Source organism: Aphelocoma coerulescens, chromosome 3, assembly GCF_041296385.1.
Source record: "Aphelocoma coerulescens isolate FSJ_1873_10779 chromosome 3, UR_Acoe_1.0, whole genome shotgun sequence".
NCBI lineage: Eukaryota > Metazoa > Chordata > Aves > Passeriformes > Corvidae > Aphelocoma > Aphelocoma coerulescens.
The window spans coordinates 78,867,101-78,890,462 of record NC_091016.1 but is presented as its reverse complement, the minus strand read 5'-3'; the positions used below and the strand labels follow the sequence as shown (position 1 = coordinate 78,890,462).

General features: G+C 37.4%; 1 protein-coding gene across 2 annotated transcripts in view; it reads right to left on the bottom strand.

The window, feature by feature from the left end:
• The window catches only part of WASF1 (WASP family member 1), an 88,577-nt gene that overhangs the window by 29,100 nt on the left and 36,115 nt on the right, over window positions 1–23,362 (bottom strand). The window lies entirely within an intron of this gene.

Genomic DNA, 23,362 nt, shown 5'->3' with positions numbered 1-23,362 from the left:
CAGATAAAAATAGCTCCATAGTACTGATGGAATTCATTGCTCTGTGAGTACCTAAATATTTTCTTCTTTGACCAAAGAAAGATTATTTCATTCTCTCTCTTTAAATTTTTACCTGATTCAGATTCCAGTGAAGTGACAAATAATTTTTTACAGTTCTTGTTTTTATCTAAACCTCCCACCCCCCAAAAAAGACAGGAAAATCTTTGCAGTACAAAGCCATTAGAGAAAAATTGTGTTCTTGATGGACTACTTCCTTATTTGGGGCAAGCAAAGTCCAACAAAAAATTCTTTTTATTATGAGGTCAAAGTCAAACTAGTCATCTATTACACTTGAAAGGTAGATATGATTCATTCATTACGTCATGTCACCAGCAGGAGTCACCCTTCTAATCTGAACATCACTTCTAAATCGTACCCAGTTAAGGTAAAAAAAGAGAAGATGTTGCCCTTCCCCCTACATTGACAATAAATTCAGCTAACAATGCGTCTTTCAAATATGAAAATCTCCACAGTAAACTTGCCGTACAATATCCTCGAGGACTCAGAAATCCCACCCCTTCACACTTTTCCAAATTCAAATGATAAATACAGCAAGAGTCTTTACTAGTTCTACAGGCAGCATAAGAATCATCTCAGGCTGTGAATCCCAGATTTGTAATTTTCTGCACCCATGACACTGATTGGAAGGAGTTTCCCAGAGGGCAAGTTACATCTCTCATCTTATTAGTGCTTCTTATTAAGATCCGTCTACTAAAATTTTTCTTCATGAAAAACTGATTCCCTAAAATTATGTATTTTTTCCATCATTTGTCATGTAACACTCTGAATGACCAATGCAAAATTCACACTTGATACACAGAGAATGGATACATTTAATATTGGTATAACTGAGTCTCCTTTTCCACTGCAGAAGAGGTTACACTTTATCCAGACTGAAAGGCAAACAGGTTTTCCAATGCAACCCATATGCAGTCCTAGTTCCTCAACCATCCAGCCTGCCTGTTTCATTTGTCCTCTGCTCAAAAGTTTTACCCCAAAATGTTCTGGGGATGCAGTCAGGGCTTTGTGTTGTGCCACAGAATGCACTTTCCCTACAGTATATATTTAGCCACTGTTAACCTTACTTGGTCAAAACTGAGAAGGTGTTTTTGCATAAGGTAGCATAAGGTAGAGCTGAAATTTCGCTGATCTAGAATGGCACAGTGAATTAGAAGAGGCAAAGGTGACTGTAAAGGAGTACTTTCACCTCACAGGCTGCTTAGATTTCTCCTTGCCATGTTTCCTGGGAGTATATTCTTTCACTGAAGCCAGGGCTCATAGCTGAAGGACCCAGATGGGATCCTTACGAGGACCTGAGAAACACCTCTGTGTTTCCAGGATCTGATTGCATCTCGTTCATTGCATTTTAACATCATGTCTACCACCCTTATTTTCTTGACTGAACAATAAAAAATATTCTATGCTTTTTATTTGCTTTTATTTTCTCGAAATACCCCAAATCTTTCTAGCCCCTAAGTACTGAAAAGCTAGCCTTTACACACAAACTAAATAAAATAAAAAGTGCAAATCTGAACACTGTCTCAGATAGAAACAATGAAAAAGAGTCTATAAACCCTTAACTACAGGTTTGTTATCATGGGTCCCCAACAGAAAATAAAGAAACCATTCTGTCACTGTCAAAGAAACACAACAAATGATATGTGAGCAATGTTCTACAGAAGCAATTAAATATTAATTCCAAAGTTGAGCCCTTTCTTGATTACTGCTTTAATGACAGTGTTGTATAAACATCAAGCAGACAACTCTTTTAAAGATGGTCCAAACAAGTATGTAAAAAAACATTTTCACAGATAAATTTCACACTTTCAACATTTTCTAATATCTGAATAATGCTGTTGTGGCTGTCCTACACACACACATAGTATAACAAGAAAAGGTAGCAGTAGGAACAGTAAGTATGCTAAAAGGTGTAGTTTTCAAATAAGAATAAACTTGGAAGGGAAACAAAAGACAGAAGATATAACTGACACCTTCAAAATCATGCCTCATATTTGAAAACTATGCAAAAACCTGAACAGAGGATATTTACCAGATTCCCACAGAAACAAAACAAGGGAGGCAACAAAGGAAAATATCACTTAAACATGCTTAAAACAAGGGAAAAGGCATTTCACATAATGTTTAATAAGTTCTGGAACTAACTGCCACAGGATGCTCTATACAACAAAAGTACCTGCTGGTAATTTGTCCACTATAGACCTCATATTCTTAGCAGTTTGTTGCAATGACTAGAAGGTCTTGATGATTCTTCCCCAACTGTAACTAGTAATCCCAACACAGGGAGCAACAGGTGTGCAACAGCAAATGGAACTTTACTGTACCCACACAATTTCTTCACTCCTATAAAAGATGTTTTTCCTAACGTAGTTCATACCAAGAAAGCTGAAAAAATCTGAGATCGCTATGTTTATTATGTAGCTTTAGAGCTGTGAAAGAGGAAAAAAACAAAAAAGGAATTGTTACAATCTATTATATCTTTTAGGCAAAACGCAAAAAAAATATATACACACCCCCTCTCCCCAGCTCCCAAACCATGCATTACCCAAGCCACTGGGGCAGAAAAGAAAAAATTCATTCCTAGATCATGAAATCCTGTTACCACATCACTCCAAAGTAAGCCCTGGAAAGTGTTCATAACCCCAGCCAGGCAGAAGAGAGAAGCAGCTTGTCAGTGCATAAGAGGATCTCTGGCTGAGAGGTTACATGACACCTCCTCAGAGGTTTACAGCTCTCCTCCTGTCACACAGGTCTCCCTCCCCTCAGCTCTGCTGCTTCCTGGCTCAAAACTCAGGAAGGCAAGGCAATCCTCAAACACAACTACCTCCTCCTCCCTGCAATTCCATGCAAATCTTTTGAGGCAGTTCTTCTGAAGTGAATCAGCACTAGTTTACACTCAGTTAACTGCAAGTACTTTACTCCACAGTGATCTTAAAATGAAACTTCTCTCTACAAAGAGATGCAGATGCCTTTTGTAGAGCCACTATTGAAAACTCTTCTGCCCCACTTCCTATACATCCTTTGAAGCACTCTGAATCCACTTGAGAAGCCAACTCTAATCTTCTTTGCAAAACCCTTTACTACTTCAGCTGCACAATGGCTGGCACAAACTCATCCCCCTCACATATGCTTCAAGTATGAGTACAGAATACGACTGTGTGTACATAATGCCTGCCTAATGTTTTTGTTAAGCTACCATGTTTTCATACGTGATTTTTCAGGAATTAAGTAAAATGCTCAAGTTACTTTTCAATTAATTCCTATTACTTAAAAAAAAAACAGCAAAACAACGGCACTAATGAGAGCTAATTAAAATGTTTTCAGAAGAGCAGCCTTAATGAGATTCGACCACACTTCTTTTCAAAAAAGCAAGCTGTTGAGTGTGTTGCAGTCCTCTTCAGCTCTTAGGGGTCTTAGGGGGTGAGTGAAAGTCTTTGTCTCATACTTCTCAAGCACTGCTGGCAGCAGCTGAGAAACCTTCTCAGGGCACCTGCCCCTCATGCCCACAGCCCCTGGCTCTGAGCAGGACAATGTTCCCCACAGCTGGTGCTCAGAGAAGTCCTGGGGAGCACTGGGGTAGGAAACAAGCTACCACTTCCCCTTCAACACCCTCCTGTAGAAAAATTTCAGAATTGCAAGATGTGTGGAGAAATGTTACATGACTTATAAGAAGCTTGTGAAAAATCTGAAATGTCAGTAGTCACAGTAATGATTCAGATTTTCTAACGAGTACAGTAAGACAAGTAGGAAGGAAAGCACAACAATAAGGTCGGGAAAATGAACTCACCTGCCCAACAGTTTAACTAGAAATTAAACTACAGTTTCATTTTCAGGAGACTAATGAAATTTCACGATCACATGGTTTTATTAATGAAAGTTTACTTCTGATTAGGTTACATTTCACCCTTACTAAAATTGTCATTATTTTCTTAGCATTAACAAAAGATATTCTACAACATGCCAGTAATGCAGGACTGAATGCTCTTGCTTTGAGGGAGTTAAATTTACCAGCCATTTCTAGAGTATATCTTTAGACTTCAGTATTACAATACTACTTGTAATTTTCCTTTAACAATGTGCAACAGCAATGCCTTTCATATGCCCCATTTAATTGATCACGTTCCAGCTGCTGGCAGAACAGACCACAGTTTCAAATGCAACAGTCAATTTAACACTTCCCCCACCCACCCTTAGAAATACAAATAGAATATATAATAGTTTTATATTTGCTTACGTAATTAGGTACTAAATGCACCTACGCTATACACAAGCTAATAAAAAAACCTTAAATGTGTTAACAAATCTGGTAAAATCAGAATTGCATGAGTTAAAAAACCAAGCTCATTCACCTGGCAAATTTTCTTTTAATTATATTACAAGACATCATAAATCATACCAGTTGCAGAAAATCCAAACATGAAGTTCTTATAATGCCCACCTCTACTATGAAAGGCAAATGTGCAAAGAATTCATCTTCCTTGTTTTTCTGCAGCTCTCACTGCAAGATCAAGATCAGGTATAAGCTTAAGAAGAAACAGACACCTACAGTGTGGTGTCCTTCAACAAATTAGGCCACAACCACCTACTGCTGAGTCCACATAACGATTTTAAAACTCTAAAGGCAATTAACATCCCTTAAAGGATACATCTTAGAACTGACAAGATGACAACTGACATCTTAATTGGCAATTCAACAGAAATGTGTTAAAATTACAGTTTTGAAATCCTTTCTTTTGTGAACCATGTCACAGAATGGAAAACCTTCTCCTTGGAACATTTCCCTCAAATCTCAGTCTCCTGCAACTTGCTTTCAAAAAATTTTTCTAACTGCAACTAACTAGGAAAAGACTTTATTTGAACTAAAAAAATGTGAAAGAAAAGAAATGCTGATTATATTACTAGAACGTGATGTTGACATCACTGCTCTTTATGAATGAGTGTAAAATGAATCGTTTGCATCTTAAGACCTCCTATACTAGATTGTCTGTTCCAAAAAGTTGTTTAACAGTTACAGAATCATAGAATATCCTGAGCTGGAAGAAATCCATCAGGATGATTGTGTCCAACTCCAGGCCCTGCACAAGACAGCCCAAGAATCACACCATGTGCCTGAAGGTGTTGTCTAAACACTTCTTGAAATCAGGCTGGTGTCATAACCACTTCCCCAGGGAGCCTGTTCCAGTGCCCAACCATGCTCTGGGTGAAGAACCTTTTCCTAATATCCAATCTAAACCTTCCCTGACTCAGCTTCATGCTGTTTCCTCAAGTCTTGTCACTGGTCACAAGAGTTTGATCAACCTAAGGAGCAATTCCTATATAGGGCATAGAAAGGAATTTGATAATTTATTTCTTAATTAAACCACAGAGTCACTACTAAAATACTTCATATTTTATTTGTAGTCACAAGTATAAAAATACTGTTCCCCAAGTAATACCAACAATAGTCTCTCAAAACATTCTCTAAATATGCTGTTGCTGAACTGAAGATAAGATTATTCAGGGATAGATTAATATGTCAATGGGTCACTGAAGGCTCTATCTCAATAACTTTGAATAGGAAAGCATTTGATTAGTAAGACAGTAATTAACAGATTGTGAAAACCAATATCCCTCATATAACTATAAAATAGATTTAAAATTAATTTGTAATATTTATTCTGTATTTAATGTTGACTGACTTCTGTATTGTTTAAATTGTCTGTGGCAATTAGTATTTTCCTCCTGTAGAACAATCTGTAATCATTTCAGCACATCTGTCACATCAGATAAGCAGAAAAGACAGCACAGTCACAAATATGGGTAGGACTTGAGTTCTACTCAATCTCTAAGGCATAATTACAGACAGTGTTAAAAAATTATTTTTCAGCTGCTACCATCCAGCCAATTTTCTCTCAGATGTGTATCACAAGACTACAGTCTCTCCCCCACGCCTGTATGCACACCTGCACACAAACCCACACACTCATCTTTAAAGCACATGAAAAAATATTTGAAAATCAATTTGGATTTGATTACAGACACAAACCACAGCCATTTCTACTTCTTTGTCAAAATTTATAAGTTTAATATTTATTCAGCTAAACAAATGGAAAAAAAGGGCAAAAATTTTTTACATTGGAAAAGAAAAAGCTGTCTTTTAAGCCCTATGTAGCTTGTGACTATCATGAATTAGTATCGTAAAAGTGAAGGCAATTTTGGCAAGCTATGGGCGGGAAGAAATTGAGTGATTAATAATTTGTATGCTGACTTTTAAGAGCTTTATCTGTGATAAATTAGCTTTTCAAAAAAATCTTAAATAGCCACTGTCACTGAGATAACTCTGGTGATGGCAGTGAGAGCAGAGTTCTCAGTATGGGCAACAGTGCAAAATACAACTCCTCAGTAGCAATGGAAGAAGTACAACCTCACTGACAGAAACGGCAGCAACATATCAGGGGAGAAAGTCAACATATCAGTTCATAACTACAGGGCTACCTCAAGTTTAAGAGGAAACACCAGTGTATTTTCAGAGTGAAACTGCAATCTGGGTCAAGTCAATGAGCTCTGTGTAACAAAATACAGCATCATAGCATGCAGCAACCACTCTCTACCCTGAGAGCCCAGCCTTTAGGGCTTCCACACCATTTCCCATTCTGCAGGGGAGAATCAATTACCGTCCAACTCTGGCTACAACCTGCTCTTTAACTTTGAGCTTTCCTCAGTGTCCCCACTTGTCTGGAATTCCTCCCACCTGTGTTTTGTTCAGGCTGCCTCTGGCCCCTCTCGTCCCAGTATACAGGTGAGAGAGGCTGTCACCCCTTCCCTTCCCTTCCCTTCCCTTCCCTTCCCTTCCCTTCCCTTCCCTTCCCTTCCCTTCCCTTCCCTTCCCTTCCCTTCCCTTCCCTTCCCTTCCCTTCCCTTCCCTTCCCTTCCCTTCCCTTCCCTTCCCTTCCCTCCCCTCCCCTTCCCTCCCCTCCCCTCCCCTCCCCTCCCCTCCCCTCTCCCTCCAATTACACGCACAGAGCAAAAACCTAAGATATCCTAAATACAAGGTGAGAATATTCAGATCAATATTAGTTGCTTTTTATCAATACAAGTCCAAATGCAATAGGGTTAAATAAACAGCACGTGGATTTTGCAAATCTCGTCCATATTGTTAAGCAGAATTCCTATTAATGAAATGGAATTCAAACATAAACAGTTCAGAGTGAAGCAGCTTACTAACTGTGGCTTTTTAAGATAGGTTCTTTTTACAAGGTTAAACTCAGCTTGATTTCACATAAATGAAGTTTTGCCTTTGTTTTCCTATGGTTTTGCCTATGATTTTCCAGAATATAAACAAGTACCTACTGATTTGTCAATTTCTTAAGCATCAAATGTTACTTCCTTCATTTCCCACTACCTTTCCAACAGCTTCCATCTTACTATGGTGTCTTTTAAGTCATTCACGTCAAATTTAACAAATCTACAGCAAAGGCAAAAAGAAAAAAAAAATCCAGCCATCATTACTGCAGTTATTTGTCTTGCTAATAACTGTAAAAATATCTCTGTTCATCTTAATAAAGCAGCTATTTAAATCAAATTGCTCTTGGAAAAAAAAAAACATTAGAAACAAATCAGGTTCAACACTACCTCCCCTGAACAGCAGGACTGCTGGGGGCAATAAGGCACTAAGCCAGTTACACTTCTGTCTTATAGACAAAATTCAATGAACAAAGCTACATGTGACACTGTTTAGCATGTCTACAGCAAGAAACATTTAGACTTTCAACTTTCCTTCACATTAAGTATGTTAAGCAAAAATAGAAATAAGAAAATTGTAATGATCTTTTTTTGTATAATAGGTTACTTCTGAAATACGTGTAACATAAAAAAACCAGAACATACATATACTAAAATTTCTGATTAAAGAAACTCTCCTAGGTCTATTAAAAAAATAAAATAACAACACTAAGGATTTCCAGATGTTAGATGCAAATTAATTGGTATCTAGGCTTGGTTTTCCTTATAATTCTACTTCTTAGTATCTTGAAACTAAAACACTTGTTACATGATGACCCAATCTCTTCATGACCTGTCATATTTTAAATTTACAAAACAGTAAATAATCAGAATCAGAAGAGAATAGAATTGCATTTTTCAAATCCAAATCCTAAAGGCACAAAATACTAATCACCAATTTCTTTTCTTCCAATACAGCACTAAATTACAGTGAAGACTTATAAAATCAGTCTTGTAAATAGTTCACAGAAAAGATGAGAATCATTATACCCAAACACGCACAAGTTGCAATGACAGTTTACTAAAAAAGTTTTAAAAAAAATTAATGAAATTAAACAAATGTGTCCATATATTAATGGAGAAATACTTAAGTCATATGGAACCACATCTTACTTCATTGTTAAGATAGTAATCAAGAAAAAATAGTGACTTCTTGCACCTGTATTTCTATTAAGCTTCCTGAAGAAGTTAATTTAAAAAATATAAAGCATATGCACAATATATTTGCATAACATACATGTACAGACACATATGGCTACCTCAAAATAGAAATATTTTAAATTATTACATGTAAAATTCGAAAAAGAGCTGCAAAATTTCTTAGCAGCATTCCTAAATATTATTCAGAATAGCCTGTACTCATTAATTTTCTCCTAGTGAGCTCCTGTCAGGTCATTTGATTAATAACAATTTTGGAAGTATCCTGGGTTCTAATTTAGGTACAGCCAAGAATGCTCAAATTAATTTTTGATTACAAGTTTTCCTCTTTACCCCAAAGGCTAAAAATGTATTAATGCATAACATAGTATGGAACTTGAAATTGCTTTTTGAGACCTATGTTTTATCTGATGACATTTTTTCTCTCTGCATTAATCTAGTCTTCCTGTTAACAGTTTCTATGTATAGCGTATAACACAAAAGCCCTATGATGGATTGCAACAAAAGCTCTTTATTATAGTCTTGACAGAGACAGATAACTAATCCAGTGTTAATTTAAAATCAAAACCTTAGTACCAGAACTAAAGGTACAGTTTCTGTGGTTTAAGTATATCTTATCATAACAAGCTGCCTTTGAAAATTTTCTACCATTTTCCTGGAAAATAAATATTCCATGCATTAACAGTTACCTTTGTTACGTAGTCCTTTGCCAATCCAGGATAAGACCTATTACAAGCACACGTGAATTTTATAACAATCTTACAGAATCTACCAAATGCACATAAAAATCAATGCCAATATACTTCTGTTGCACAGACACAACAACCTGCTTTTGAATGGACAATATTTTGTGGCAGTAAATTATAAATATTTAAAGAAAAGGTACCTGAACTTCCCGGCTGCTAAGAAAAGCAGCCCGGTAGGTACTGGGGGGATGAGGTGTTTCACCCTGGCTACTGCACTGAATGGCTGCGATTCCCATCCCCGACAACTTCCAGGGCTCCGCACTCCGAGGGAGCCCCGGGGCTGGGGCTCTGCTGATCGCAGCCAACACCTCCCACGCCGGCCCTTCCAAACAGGCTGGCTCTTGCACCAAGGCATTAGAATTCAACACACAGTGCCCTGCCCTAACAACAGGGCTGTCCTTACAAAGGAAACACCGACACGCTCCCTCCTGGTGACCAAACTGCCCTTCTTCCCCAGACACAAGTGGAGAACCCCCTGAAGGCAAAGTGATTAGGAAATAATAATTCCTTTGGTACCAAGCTACAACGGGTAAATATTAAATTAGGTTGTGCCAAAAATGAAAGAAATTAGTTGCTGTGCGTTGGTGAGGAAAGACAGGAAGGGGAATACAAGAGTCTGGGCATTGTGTTGATCTTATCGATGAATCTAAGAAGGAAATTGCATATTAATCAAATAATAAATGATGTTGGGAATCTACAGTAGTAATCAGACCAATGCGCAGAGGGCTGTGACTAAGAAACATCACACAATGCAGGAGCTACTTATGCAGTTCCTGTACATTAATTCAGCAGTGATACACACTGTATTAACTAGTACTCCCTTACTAAACTAGGTAACAGGTGTCAACAATGACTATCAACAGCTTTTTGTACCTCAAAACATTATTAGAGATTTGAAGAAGTGATGTTAAAGTGCAAGAGCCACGGATGAGTCATGTATTTAAGAATGAAATCTTCCCTGCACTTTATGCTATGACACCAAGTGCCTAAATACATTTTATGCTTGGATACCAAACACACAAATGACAGACTGTGGTGATCTGTTTACCCATTGCTTTTCCTATCCCACATTGTTTCCCCCCCTGTTCCTTGCCCCTATCCCTGGCCATTCCCTCGGGCTCTCCCCATTGGTTCCTGTACCCAGATTACCAGGCCTCTCTGCTTCTGAGGGTTGCTGGGACAAGGTGTAACTATTAAAAGTCCTCTCAAACCCTCATGGAGGGACCCTTCTCGCCTCCTTTGCCATCACTGGTTGTAGGGCTGACAGCTGCCAGAGCAAAAACCGCGGGGCCGTCCGAAATGGACTACGGGAGGGTGACCATGGTCACACTGCCCTAAGCAGCCCTGCTGAGCTCTCAGGAAAGCTGCAGCCTGCTAAACTAAACCTAGCATTATAACAGACAGATTTTTGGGTTTGACTTTCTTTTTCACAGTTTTAAAGAAAGAACTAAGATATACCAACTACCAAGTGGGATATATATATATGTGTAATAATCATCTTATTATTACTAGATGAGCTTCTTTGTAGATGAATTTTCCCCCCCTTGTGAACAATGAAATTCCTGAGAAGAGGATTTGTTGCAAAAAATACCAATGCACAGAAACATTTTTCCCTGTCTACCGCCATTTATATTACTTAACATGTTTGAAGAGCCATGCTGGAGGAAAAAGGTATTAGCATTTACAGAGAAGTTGTTTACTTTTGAACTGAAATGTTATTAAATATTCCACAGTCCAGAAACACTGATGATGATTTAATAATGATTTATATTATTATAATATATAAAATACAAAAATAAACATTATTTTAATAATGATTTATACTGTGGCAGGCTAGAAAGAGGCAATTTCATTCTTCACTCCATGTAACAACAAAACTCCCCACTGAAGTAAGACTTGCTAAGGAAAGAGTGGAGGACTCAGAGGTGCCCATTTTCTACACAGTGAAGTGCTATTTGGGACAATAATTTTTCCATTCAAATATCATCATTTTAAGTAGGGTATTTCCAGTAATTTCTTGGGTGAACTCTTCTACAACCAACTACATCACACACACATAAAAACGTGTCAATTCTCCCTCTTTCCCTCTGAGCTTTGTTCCCCTATACTTTCAGATTACATATATTAGTTCTTATTTCTCATTGTTTGTAACATTCAGGTATTTATAGATGCCACACGCTCTCTGTGCTAGCAATTTTACTAAGTTATAAATTTCTGTTCTTATTTAGCAGGAAAAAAAAAATTGAGGGGTCTAGATAAGGACCACAGAGGTGGATCAGAGGGCTGGAGCCCTTTCCTATGGAGACAGGCTGAGAGTTGGGGTTGTTCACTCTGGAGAAGAGACAGATGTGGGGAGACCGCACAGCACCTTCCAATACCTAAAGGTGGCTGCAAGAGAGCTGGAGAGGGCCTTTTTACAAGGGCATGTGGTGATAGGAGAAGGGAGAATGGCTTTAAACTGAAAGAGTTATAGTTAAAGAGATATTTAATGTTTAGATTCGACATTAGGAAGATACCCTTCACTGTGACGGTGATAAGGCACTGGGATAGGTTGCCCAGAGAAGCTGTGGATGCCCCTTTCCTGGAAGTGTTCAAGAGCAAGCTGGATGCAGCTCTGATAAACATGGTCTAGGGGAAGGTGTGGAACTAGATTATCTTTAGAGGTCCTCTCCAGTACAAATAATCTTCCGTTTCTGTGAATACTCTTAGTTATGACATCATTAGTTGCTACCATCTACTCTAAATTTGCACCTGCATAACTTCAATTTTGCAAATTTTTTTTCCCCAATTAAGTTTCTTGTTTGGATGTCCTTTGAAGGTTGAGGTCTGAGTTCCAGACTCTCAAACTCCTGGTCTTTTAAGTAGCTATTCTGAAATGAAATGAGATTCTTTACAGGACCACATTTAGAACTTGCAATAGGAAGTTTTTTTCTATTAGCCTGATTTATATGACTTCCAAAGAATAAATATTTACAGAAAATCAAGGAAACTAGTCATGCCAATATTTATTGAGAAGAAATGTGAGCTATTTGCCCTTCTGTCATAACACTGATGAAAAATTGTATAAAAGAATCAGTATTCATTTAGCAAATTTATGTAGCAAGTAGGGATTACATGCATGAAGGTTTTTAAATGTGCTATATTTTAATAAATTAATTTTAATATTCTATAGTTTCTGCAAGCCATAATTTAAACACCTTAAAATATCTCATAAGGAAAAACTGATTTTCCAGACAAAATTAGATTTCTCTGTAATTTTGTAAGCAGATTTAAAGTACTCATATTTACATAAGTATTTTTCCCTAAGTTTAAACACTCAAGTTAATTATAGCCAGCATTTTCTTCCACTGTCCATGCCCGAGTTTGAGAAGTATTCTTGCCAGGAAATGAATAAATATTGGTGAGAAAACTAATTTTTTTTGGTGAAGATTAGAACTAATTAAAGCTAGTCCTCTCAAGGCTTTCGTGTCATGGTTGATTGTGAGCTTTAAATAAAGCTGTTCCCATAACTGGGATTTCTGCAGAATGCCTTCCCTCTCTGGTTTCCTGTAGCTATTTACATGTAAACTAACACTGTCACCTTTCCATTGCCCGTAACATTTGCAAAGACATACATTTTAACAATATGTACAGGAGTTCAACATTTCAAATATCTGTTCCCTATGAAGTTTCTCCTAAATCTGACAGTCACTTAAAAATATTGAGATGAAATAGGAATCAGACAAACAGACAAAGAATGACTGCATTCACCTTCTTTTCTTGACTCCAGGTTTGGAAACTTGATTTTTAAAATTTTTTATTTGGTTTTGTGCTATGCATTAAACAATCATTACTTGAAGTTACAAGCTTAAATAACTGAAGGCACAAATGTGAAAGAAGAACAATTTTGAAATTCACACATCCTTGTACTTTATGATTTGGGCTTGGAAATACAAAATCCATGCAAATGAAAACTATAGTCACCAAACTGGAGATGCCATCTCAGTTTCAAGCAGAGAGAAACTAGTCCCATTTGGAAGCTTTTCAAGGGAACTTCTCTCCACCAGGTCAGAAGAGTCTTTCCAGTTGTGCATTCACCTTACATCAGATTTCTTTATTATAGACAGTAAAAGTACACCTACACAGCTTATGGCACCAACAGGATTAAGGCACTGTGAGCAAAAAACCCTGCAGGTATCTATTTATCCAGGAAAAGAAGGTGTTCTCAGTCTGCAGGGAAAACATCCTCAGGCCCATTACGTGTGACAATCATAGCACCTTCTATGATAAGGGAAACACCGACTTAAAGCAGATCTCTGTTGGCTCGTTCAAGAGAGTGAAGGGACCACAAACAGGAAAAGAAGGTAAATCTGTTTATTCTTGATACAATGCAGCAAAAAGATTAGCCCAGCCAGCCACAAGAAAGGGCAGATCTAGTAAAGAAGTTAATAAAGCTGGCTCTTTCTCTCTTAACAAATATTTAGCAGAGAATAGATAGTGAAATCATAGGGATGTAGAAATGAGATTATCTTTAGCTCTCTCTACAGGAAGCTCTGAAAAGATAGCTTGGAATTGTTAGACTTTGAACTAGTACATATAATTATCAAGTAATAAAGATACCTGTTTGCCTCAAAGGTAGATAATGTAAGAATTCAATCATTTCAGTAATTCCTTTTGCAATTAAGATTTGCTAACTGTAGAAATTCAGAGAATTTAGGACACAATATTAGAACAGAACTGTATAAAATGCTACTTATCAAACATTGGTTCTGTCACCAAAATACTGGTTTCAAGCACAGCAAAAAATAGGAAATTGACATGTCTGTGAAGACACCAACATAGTCGCTTCAGCAGCCTCTGAGGACAGCAGTTGGAAATCACCATAGCCAGCTTAATGCTGGAGATTCCACAGAACGCCAGAAACCACAGGTGCCTAAAAAGAGCCATCCATTTCAATCACTTTTTTCTTTTTTTTTTAACCAAGGACATATGGAACAAACAGGAAATCAAAAAGGCCTCCATGTACTTCAGGTTAACTCTATCTACCCTCTCTGAAGCACAGGCACCAAAGTCAGGAAGATTCTTGCTTCCTGAACAACAGCCTGATGTCTGAAGAACTCACTCAAGAAATGGAAAGACTGATTAAAAGATGGACACAAGATCAAGAGGAATGAATTCATGCCTCCCATACTGCAGTAATCAAAAGCATTAAGCCACAGAACACTTTCGTGTGAAGGCACTTGAAACCAAGCAAGCAAACAAGGAAGTCAAATCTTATCCAGAAACTGGGATATTAGCTGAAAGTGGCAGAACTTAGTTCCCAGCTCTTAATCCCAGAAAATAATTATGCACTTAAAAATAAATATATATATGTGTGTAGTCATTAGATAAAACCATTTTCAGAATTATTGATGAGAAAATTAGATATGTGTCCTTAAAGTTTAACGTCCTGGTCGCTTGAAAGGCATTTTTTCCTCTATTACTTAGCTCTTTCTCCCCTAGAAAGGGGAAGACATAGGTTTAAATCACCTGTCTTGAGTGCTGTACCCATATTTTTCAGTGGTCTAATATGGCATAACCAACCAAATGTTCTATCAGTCAGGGACAGTAATGACCACCCTCAGATGAGATGGAATTGGTCATAGATCTAATCCCCAGCTCACCTTTTCAAACTTCTCCTGGGAATAAAAGAGAATTCAGGAGGCTATCCACACACCTAGACAAATTAAGCACCTCTAAGCATGTGTGGGTGACTTAAATGTCTCAATTAGGCAGGGAGGAGCTTAATGTATTTATAAACATAGCATTAAGCAGTCTTGAAAAATAAACAGATTTTACTATCTGTGATGTATATATTTTGGGTAGGATATGTCATGCTTAAACCATTAATCTAATCCTATGTAATGCAAAAGACAATGCTGTACAATCCTATTTATGAGCTAAACTAATCAAGCTCCACTTTAAATCTACTTAAAACCTTGGCCCTAACATTAAATTAAGTACAATTCACTCCTTAGGTGACAAGAGACAATATGCCAATTCCATTCTATATTAATAATTAATATTAATTTTTTCCCATTTTAGAAGTGTTCTTCACTGACCATTTCCCTTAAAAAATTCTGTCTCTCCAACTCTACTTTTATGCTTTATTATCTTTCCTGCTTTACATAACTAAAACATATTATAGCTGAATTTAAGATCATTAAAACCAGGAAACAGTATGCTTTTCCAAGGGAAGTACAAGTTGTGTAGCCAAGGAAGTTCAGAATACTTTGATTAACCTGTGGACTTGGTTTCAAGTCAGGTGTTCTTCGGATATTGATTCAGGTTATTTTATTAATTTACATATGAGAAGACTGTCCAGGAGTCTGGAATTAGTACATTGAAACACCAGACAGGAGCCCATATAATCTGAGGACATCTGAGAAAAAGAGTGGATATGGAATTTAACATGGGATTCAGCATAAGGATGGGCTGTTATATGGCACAGAATACCTGAACCACTTAGTGTATGGCAAGAGGATGTAGGCTTGGAGGATCAAAAGACACGTAGATGTGGCACCTGGGGACATGGTTTAGTGATGGCCTTGGCAGCATAAGGCTATTGATTGGACTACATGATCTTAAAGGTATTTTCAATCAGAATGATTCTATGATTCATACAAAACTTCATGGGAATATTCATACAACAAATACAGATAGTCTTTTTAAAAGTTAAACTAGTGAAATTAATAAAAATAATATTTCTCTGTAGCAAAATCTTGATTTCAATGATAGTCTAGAATATTTTTATACCACTAAAATTCTAAGCAACAAATTTGAAATAATAAAGAAAAGCTAAATTTCTATTTTCCCCAATAAATATAATAAACAAAAGTTGCAAATAAAATCCTTGCCTTACCCTATATAGCGCAATGATAGATGCACTCAAATAATAATAGCCTGCTTGGTTATTCTTGGTTATTCTGCAAGATCTTCAATCAAAACCTTTACCAAAAGACCAGAAAATAACCAAGTAGGAAAGTAAAAAGCTTGCTCAAAAAAACCCCTACCTTTAATGCAATCTGAAATAATTCTTCTGAATGCAACAAGTAAAAGCTAAAGCAGCCACCAAATGTCATTTATATTACTTGCATATCAATAGTACAAGAAACATGGCTATGCACATAATAGAGTAGATAACGAGTTCCTACTAATAGTGTGGAGATGCTCTGCATCAGTAAGCAGGAGAGAATACCACACTGGTGACAAAACTGATACTGATGTTTATTCACTAAGAGAACACATTTTTATATTTATATATAAATACAATGAAAGGTCCCAAAGACAAGATTTAAAAAAGAAAACCTAACTTGGATTGGTATAATACAACTTCTGCACATTTCTGAAAAACCACAGCAACTTTATCTGTTTTTATAATCCATAATCTCAGTTTGGTAGTCTTCCCAAGGGGCTAGATTCTCCTGTGGTAAAAAATACTACCAGAACTCATTGCTGAACCCAGACTAAAAATGCTAACAAAATTACCAGCGTTGATAATTTATATTTAACTCACATGGCAACTCCTACATGCTCGGAGTTCCATAAGAACTCAGATGATCATTGCCATGTACATGTTTAGATGAACTAAGATTTATCTTGCATGGCAACTCCTACGTGCTTGGAGTTATTCTGTGAGTGTTGAGATGATCATTCCAAAGTACATGAGCCAGGGGGAGGGAGCAGCACAGTAATCTGAGTATTAGAGCAACAAGAAAGGAGGTTCTAAAATTTTTATCTTAATCATACACTGAATCCACTTTCCTCTAAAGAACTAATCAGAAAGAAATTAACAAAAAAACCCCTAAACAAACAAACAAAAACAACAGAAAGTAGACACCTCCTCTGTTTTACAATTAAGCTACTTCACAAGTCCAAAGTATCTTCTTGCAATACCCAGTTTATACCAGGTACCACCACAGGGATAATATTTTGCTAATATAAGAGAAAAGGATGAAAAAAGTAACAAACATTTTGTACAAGAGTTTACAGTTATACCATTAAATTATCATTGTATAAATATTTGGACAATCTTGTCCATAAATAAAAAGGATTAAAGTAATTGTCCAGCCCCTGTAGTCATACAGTCATTCCTAATGAAGGCTGCAAGTTTACCTAGCCATAATTATTCCTCACTACTGATGTCACTGAAAAATATTACTGCTTATTGAAGAAAGAGAAGCATCTTGTCACTTAATTAAACAAAATAACCAAATGATTATGCAACACTTAAGAGCAAAACTGTTGAGTATGAGGAGATTCTTGTTCTTTGTAGATCTAGTCAACATAACAACAGTAACAATTAAACTGAATAAAATGCTTTAGGAACAGGCTTTTCTCACTACAACAGTAGGTAATTTCACTGTGAAGGTGCTTTGCTGAGAATGCTTCACTTAAATAGTTTTAAATCACTACTGTGTATTTTTACAAATTTCTAATAGCCAATATTGAATGAGCAGAAAATACGTTCCCACACTTGTCAGAAGTTTGCATGAGACTGATATATTTTTTGTCTTCAAGGGGCCTCAGTTTCTTCACTGCTACTTCCAGCTTTCCCGAAGGTCACCTGTTTTTCTAAAAATAACTGTAGATGAGAACACCAATTCTAAAAATCTCCTTTCAGCTTCTGGTCAGGTTCACTGAAATAGTACTGAACACATTAAGGAGGGCACCCCTGGACATCAGGCAAGTACAAAGAGCATGAAGCCTGCTGAAATTGCTCCACAGGGTGAGTTCCTCAGCATGAAAGCGCTCTTACCCAGAGACTCCACCTCCACTTCAGGAAGCCCTGACATTTCCTTCAAGACAAAGTCACTCCACTTTGCACTTCTGTGCAAAAAAAACACAAGGAGCTCTGCCAGGACTTCTCAAAGGAGAATTGCCTAGGGACAGCTGGCAGAATTTCTTGCTGGTTTGAGTCACTTTGGAACCTTGGAGAGACCCCAACCTGGGAGCTGAACTCTTTAATCAGCCATGTTCATCAGAGCACATTTTGAATCCCATTTTTGCTTTCCTAACCCCTCCAGGCTTTCTTTTTTCCCCTTTTTGAGGGGAAAAGAGGCAAGCAGCAAGCAAAGGCAACTTCTGCCACTCCTCCCTTCAGCCTGCTACCCTGAAGAGGTCACAGAACAAGATCTGTCACTGTGTTGAACACATCCAGATGCTCAGGAGACTGAAGACTGCAAGAACCCACAAGCAGCAAATCACAAGTGCTCCTGTGAGAGCTTTAAAAGACTCAAAGAATCATAGACCCAAGTAAAAGAGAGGGACAGTTTCAGGTCATCTACAGTCCGTTCTTCCACCACAAGGGAGGATCAATTATGCTGAAGTTATTACCAGCAAATGCTCAGTTAACCTGTCCTTAGAAACATCCACAGGTGTCTTAGGAAGTCTGGCAAACTTTCCCAAAGAAAGTTGTTGCAACATTTCACAAAAACTACAGGTCATCTGCATACTTGAGAACAAGCATATTTCATTATACCTGTGAATAAATATTATTGCCAGAAATAAAAAATACTGGGAAAACACAGGAGAAACGATGGAGGGGTGTGTGTGGGAGGGAGTTATCACAACAAAAATAGCTCATCTAGGGAAACAATCTAACCTCCAGAAAAATGTGCCTTGGTTTTATGCCTGACTCAAAGCTTCAATCACACAAGCTCTGGCAAATTTAGCTTAAGCTATCAGTGGTGTCTGCTGATGTACTGAGCTGACAGTAAATGTCTGCTACCCGAGAGGAAAATTCCAATTGTTACAAATATTGTACACATAGAAATTAAATTCTTAACTGGTAATGCTACTGGATTATTCACTTATATTTTCCTATTGAAAAGAGGAAGTAAACACTATATTCAGTATTCAACAAGTTTTAAATTATCATCTTTGGCTTGGTGCATACTATGTGTTAAAGAAACCCTCACGCTTCTTCTATTATTAAAAAACACTCTTTAGAGATGCTGTACAAATTAAGCATGAAGTTACTGCTTGCTTCTCTGCGCTACAGATTTCCTCATGCATTAATGGAACATATGTATAAAATAAGACAATTAGAAAGTGACAATACAAAAATACAAAGAAGAGGGGAGGACTTTATCATAGAGCTCTGAAGAGCTGGATGAATTTCAGACAAAGAACTTAGTGGGTGGGGGAGGGAACACAGAGAGTACTTACTTATGTTATTCTCATTATTTAAACTACAAGCTTCCTGGAGCTTGTTCACTGAAATGAGGATGGTTAATCTTAAGTATTCAGTAAATTCCACAGATCAGCTGAAAAGTCTTCTGAGGCATGGATTAAAGAACTTTCACAAGGCATCCCTAGTTTATGCATGGGCTAACTGCTTCAAAACACCATGTGCTAATAAGTCTGTATAGGTAGAGACCACACTCTGCAAATCCTGCTAGGATAATTCTAAAGTGTTCAGGGTGTTAAAACTGGATAGAATTAATCCAAAAAAGGCCGAATTATTTGTGCAGGTTCTTCTAGTAGAGCACACAGAACAAAGGGTAAAGAAGCAATGTTGAAAATTATGAAGGTTTTCTTTTTTTGCTTATTATTTTTCCTGCAGTATCATGTTGAGACTCTATTTAGTTAGATGGGGAATTACACAACTCCTGCCCTGAAAAATCTCATTTAGTTTTAGAGGTTAAATCTCAAATAACAGTGGAATCCTGACCTACTGGCACTGCACTCACTTAATACTGGAGATGAGAAGGAGGAAATGCTTATTATGCAACTCGGTTGTTTTTTGGGGTTTTTTCCTAATTAAGGTAAAATGCCATTTCCTTTTTTTGAACAAAAAAATTCTTTTCCCCTTGTAATGACAGGGATATACATTTAAAACAAAAACGTTCTGTCAAGTATATCATTCTAATGTTACTATTCTGGCTGATCTGTTCAGCTATTTGTTCCATTTTACTATTCTGGGCTTTCAACAGAAGAGCTGGAAAAAGTACACATTTGCATATTTCTACATTACCAGTGTTTCCACATTAACAGCATGTACTATACAGCTCATACTTCCACTGCATAGCACCAAAGATATCTAATTTTGTACTTCTCCTTGCCATTTTTTCTTTTCTAACTTACATTTTATATACTATTACATTTTTAAATGTGTTTTAAAGGCTTAATTTTATCAAATTATTAATGCCTATGTTTCAATATTTATGGAATACATTAATAATTCAGAATACATTATTTATAGTTTCAGCATTAGAACAGGAATTGAAAATTCAATGGACCATTTTATATCAATTTCTTGTCCTAAAAAAAACATTAATATACCAGGCATATCAAAAACTTTGTGGAAGGAAGTCTGGGGACAAAAAATACAAACAGTGATAACAGAATTATGTAATAAATAGAGAGTTTGAAGTCAAATCTAAGTAACAAGCTAGCATTTCAGTGACTAGCAAACAAGCTGGATTGAAATTTTAGACAGGAATAAAAGGTTTTGTTGCATATTGCTACCTGCCAACCATGATAGTGACACCAATTATAACAGAAGCATCACTTGCTAACAGACATCAGAGATGTAGCAATGGCAGAGCATTCAACTGCATTAGACAATTATGCAGATGGAAAAAGCCAAAACAAATATGACATTTTTTAGGTCTTTCAGATCAGAGGTTGTTTCATAGTTAGCATGACAAAACAAGCAACCATTGGCATGTGACCTCCCTAGTGCTGAATACAGGTGGACAACCACTGCCCTGGTCCTGCTGGCCACACTATTTCTGATACAGGCCAGAGTGGTCATCTGGGCACATGTTGGCTCATGTTCAGCCCCGGCTGACCAGCACCTCTAGGTCCTTTTCCACTGGACAGTTTTCCAGCCACTCTGCCACAGCCTGTAGTGTTGTGACCCAAGTGTAGGAGTCAGCACTTCACCCTGTTGAACCTCGTACAATTGGCCTTGGCCTCTCCATCCAGCCTGTCCAGATCCTGCTGTAGAGCCTTCCTGCCCTCCAGCTGATCAACACTCCCACCCAACTTGGTGTCGTTGCCAACTGACTTGAGAGAGCCCTTGATCCCCTCATCCAGATCTTCAATAAAAATATTGAACAGAACTGGCCCCAGTACTGACCCCTGGGAACAGAAAAGCAACTTCCTGAAGTAGTACTTCCGGAACTGAAAGTTGTGTAAGAATGAGAATGGCTGTCAAAAAGCCAGAAGGGGCTCCTAAAACAACTGACTTATTCTAGGCAGAAGTAGAGACTACTGAAGGATATCACATCAGAAGTGCAGTGCCAGAGGACACACTTAATAAAGCAAATGCTGGTACAGGGTAAAGTGTAATCAATTGAAATAACAACTAAAACATTAACTAAATCATTAAATCAATAAGCAAAGGTTTAAAAGTGAAAGAAACTATGGAACAATCTATGGCACAAACACAAAAATTAACATCACCCAGGCTCCATGGTATCTGCACAATGGTTCTAATGAAATACAGGATGAAACAGCCAACTTACTACAACTTCTTTGGTACCTAAACACTGGAGCTGACAAATGCAGGGCCATGTTTGAGTAACAAGGAAGTTCTGGGGAGTACATTTAGGTAAGCATGAGATTTGATAATAGAATGTATAATAAAGAACAGAACTAGTTAACATTTCACTAAATACAATCCATCAGTGAGGAGCCAGTATAGCTTCTGTAAAGGAAAGTCTCACAAGAGCTGAAGTTCTCTGCAGGGGTTGCACTCTCATGCACAAGGGTGATCCAGCTCATGCGGCCTACTCACTTTTTTTAAAAGGCTGTAAACAAAATTCCTCACTGACATTTTTTCAGGAAAGTAAGCTGCTGGAACATAAAAGCAAAGGTTGTGGAAAAATAACTAATTAAAACAGAAGAATCAGAAGATCAGAGTTCAGACAGCTCTCACAGTGGAGGGGAGCCACTTGCACAGGGGGCTGTACTGGGAATTGTCTTGTTTAACACATTCGTAAGTAACCTGGCAAGGGAGAAGGAGAAAGGGATGGCTGTACTTCAGTGAGGTGAGAAAATCTGCTGATGGTACATACTACAAGGTAGTAAAGAGGAGTGCCTTAAAGACCAGCAAAAATGCTTATCAGTCTGAGTGATCAGGTAATAAAATGGCTGAGGAAATTCAATTTAGATTCATGTAAAACAATACACGTATGGAAACCTAATCCTGGCTTCATATATAAAACAAGAGGCTCTGAGTGGACCACTAACACTAAGGAGCAGAAGAGGTAATTGCATGAAAGCATCAGTTTGGTGCTTGGCCATCCTAAAAAAGCTAATTAAGAAATTCAAAAAGCATTACAAAAATTAGGAAATATTAAGAAAGAAAAAGAGTATCAAACAGAAAAAAAAATTCTATATAATTTTATAAAATTATGCTTGTTCCACAGTTTAAATATTGCATGAGGCTTCTGCCTGTTCCTCTCAACAGAGAGTGGAAAAAGTTCCAAGCAGGCAAGAAGGGATCCATAGTATGAACTGTCTCCATACATGGAATGCTCAAATGCATGGAACGTTTCTGTGTGCAAAAAAATGTCAGTTTGGGAGCTGCTATGACAGGACCTACAAAATCTTTAGTGGAAATATCTTACAGAAAGATTAGGTATTCATGTTTTCTTCCAATAAAGCAAACAAATGGATAGCACGAAAAGGTAAGAGAAGCCAGGTTCAAGGCAAAACTGGTTGGATTTCAAACAATGAGCAGCAGCACCATGGACCCCCATGCAGGGGACTTACTGAATGTAAGTTCCCGTGATAAAGTCAAGGGAAGAACAGACAAGCACCTGTGAGAGTTCACTGCAGATATCTAAACAAACTAACTCCCAAGAGTTTACAAAACCTTCAAGCTGAAAATGCTCAGAAGCTGAAAGAATATATGAAGGAAGTATCATATGGGCTAATCCTTACTCTTCTCCAAGAATCTGCTGGTGGTGACTGTTGGAGTACAAATACTGAGCAAGATAGATTGGTGCAGAATTCATTTTCTGGTTAGATATTTTGGGGCAATTTTCCTGCAAACTAGCACACAATCACATCACAAAGGCTGAGCTAAGGGAGTACAATCATATCTAATAACTTTGCAGTAGCTGAAATATTTAAAAGATAAGCACTCAAATTGCATACCGCTGTCC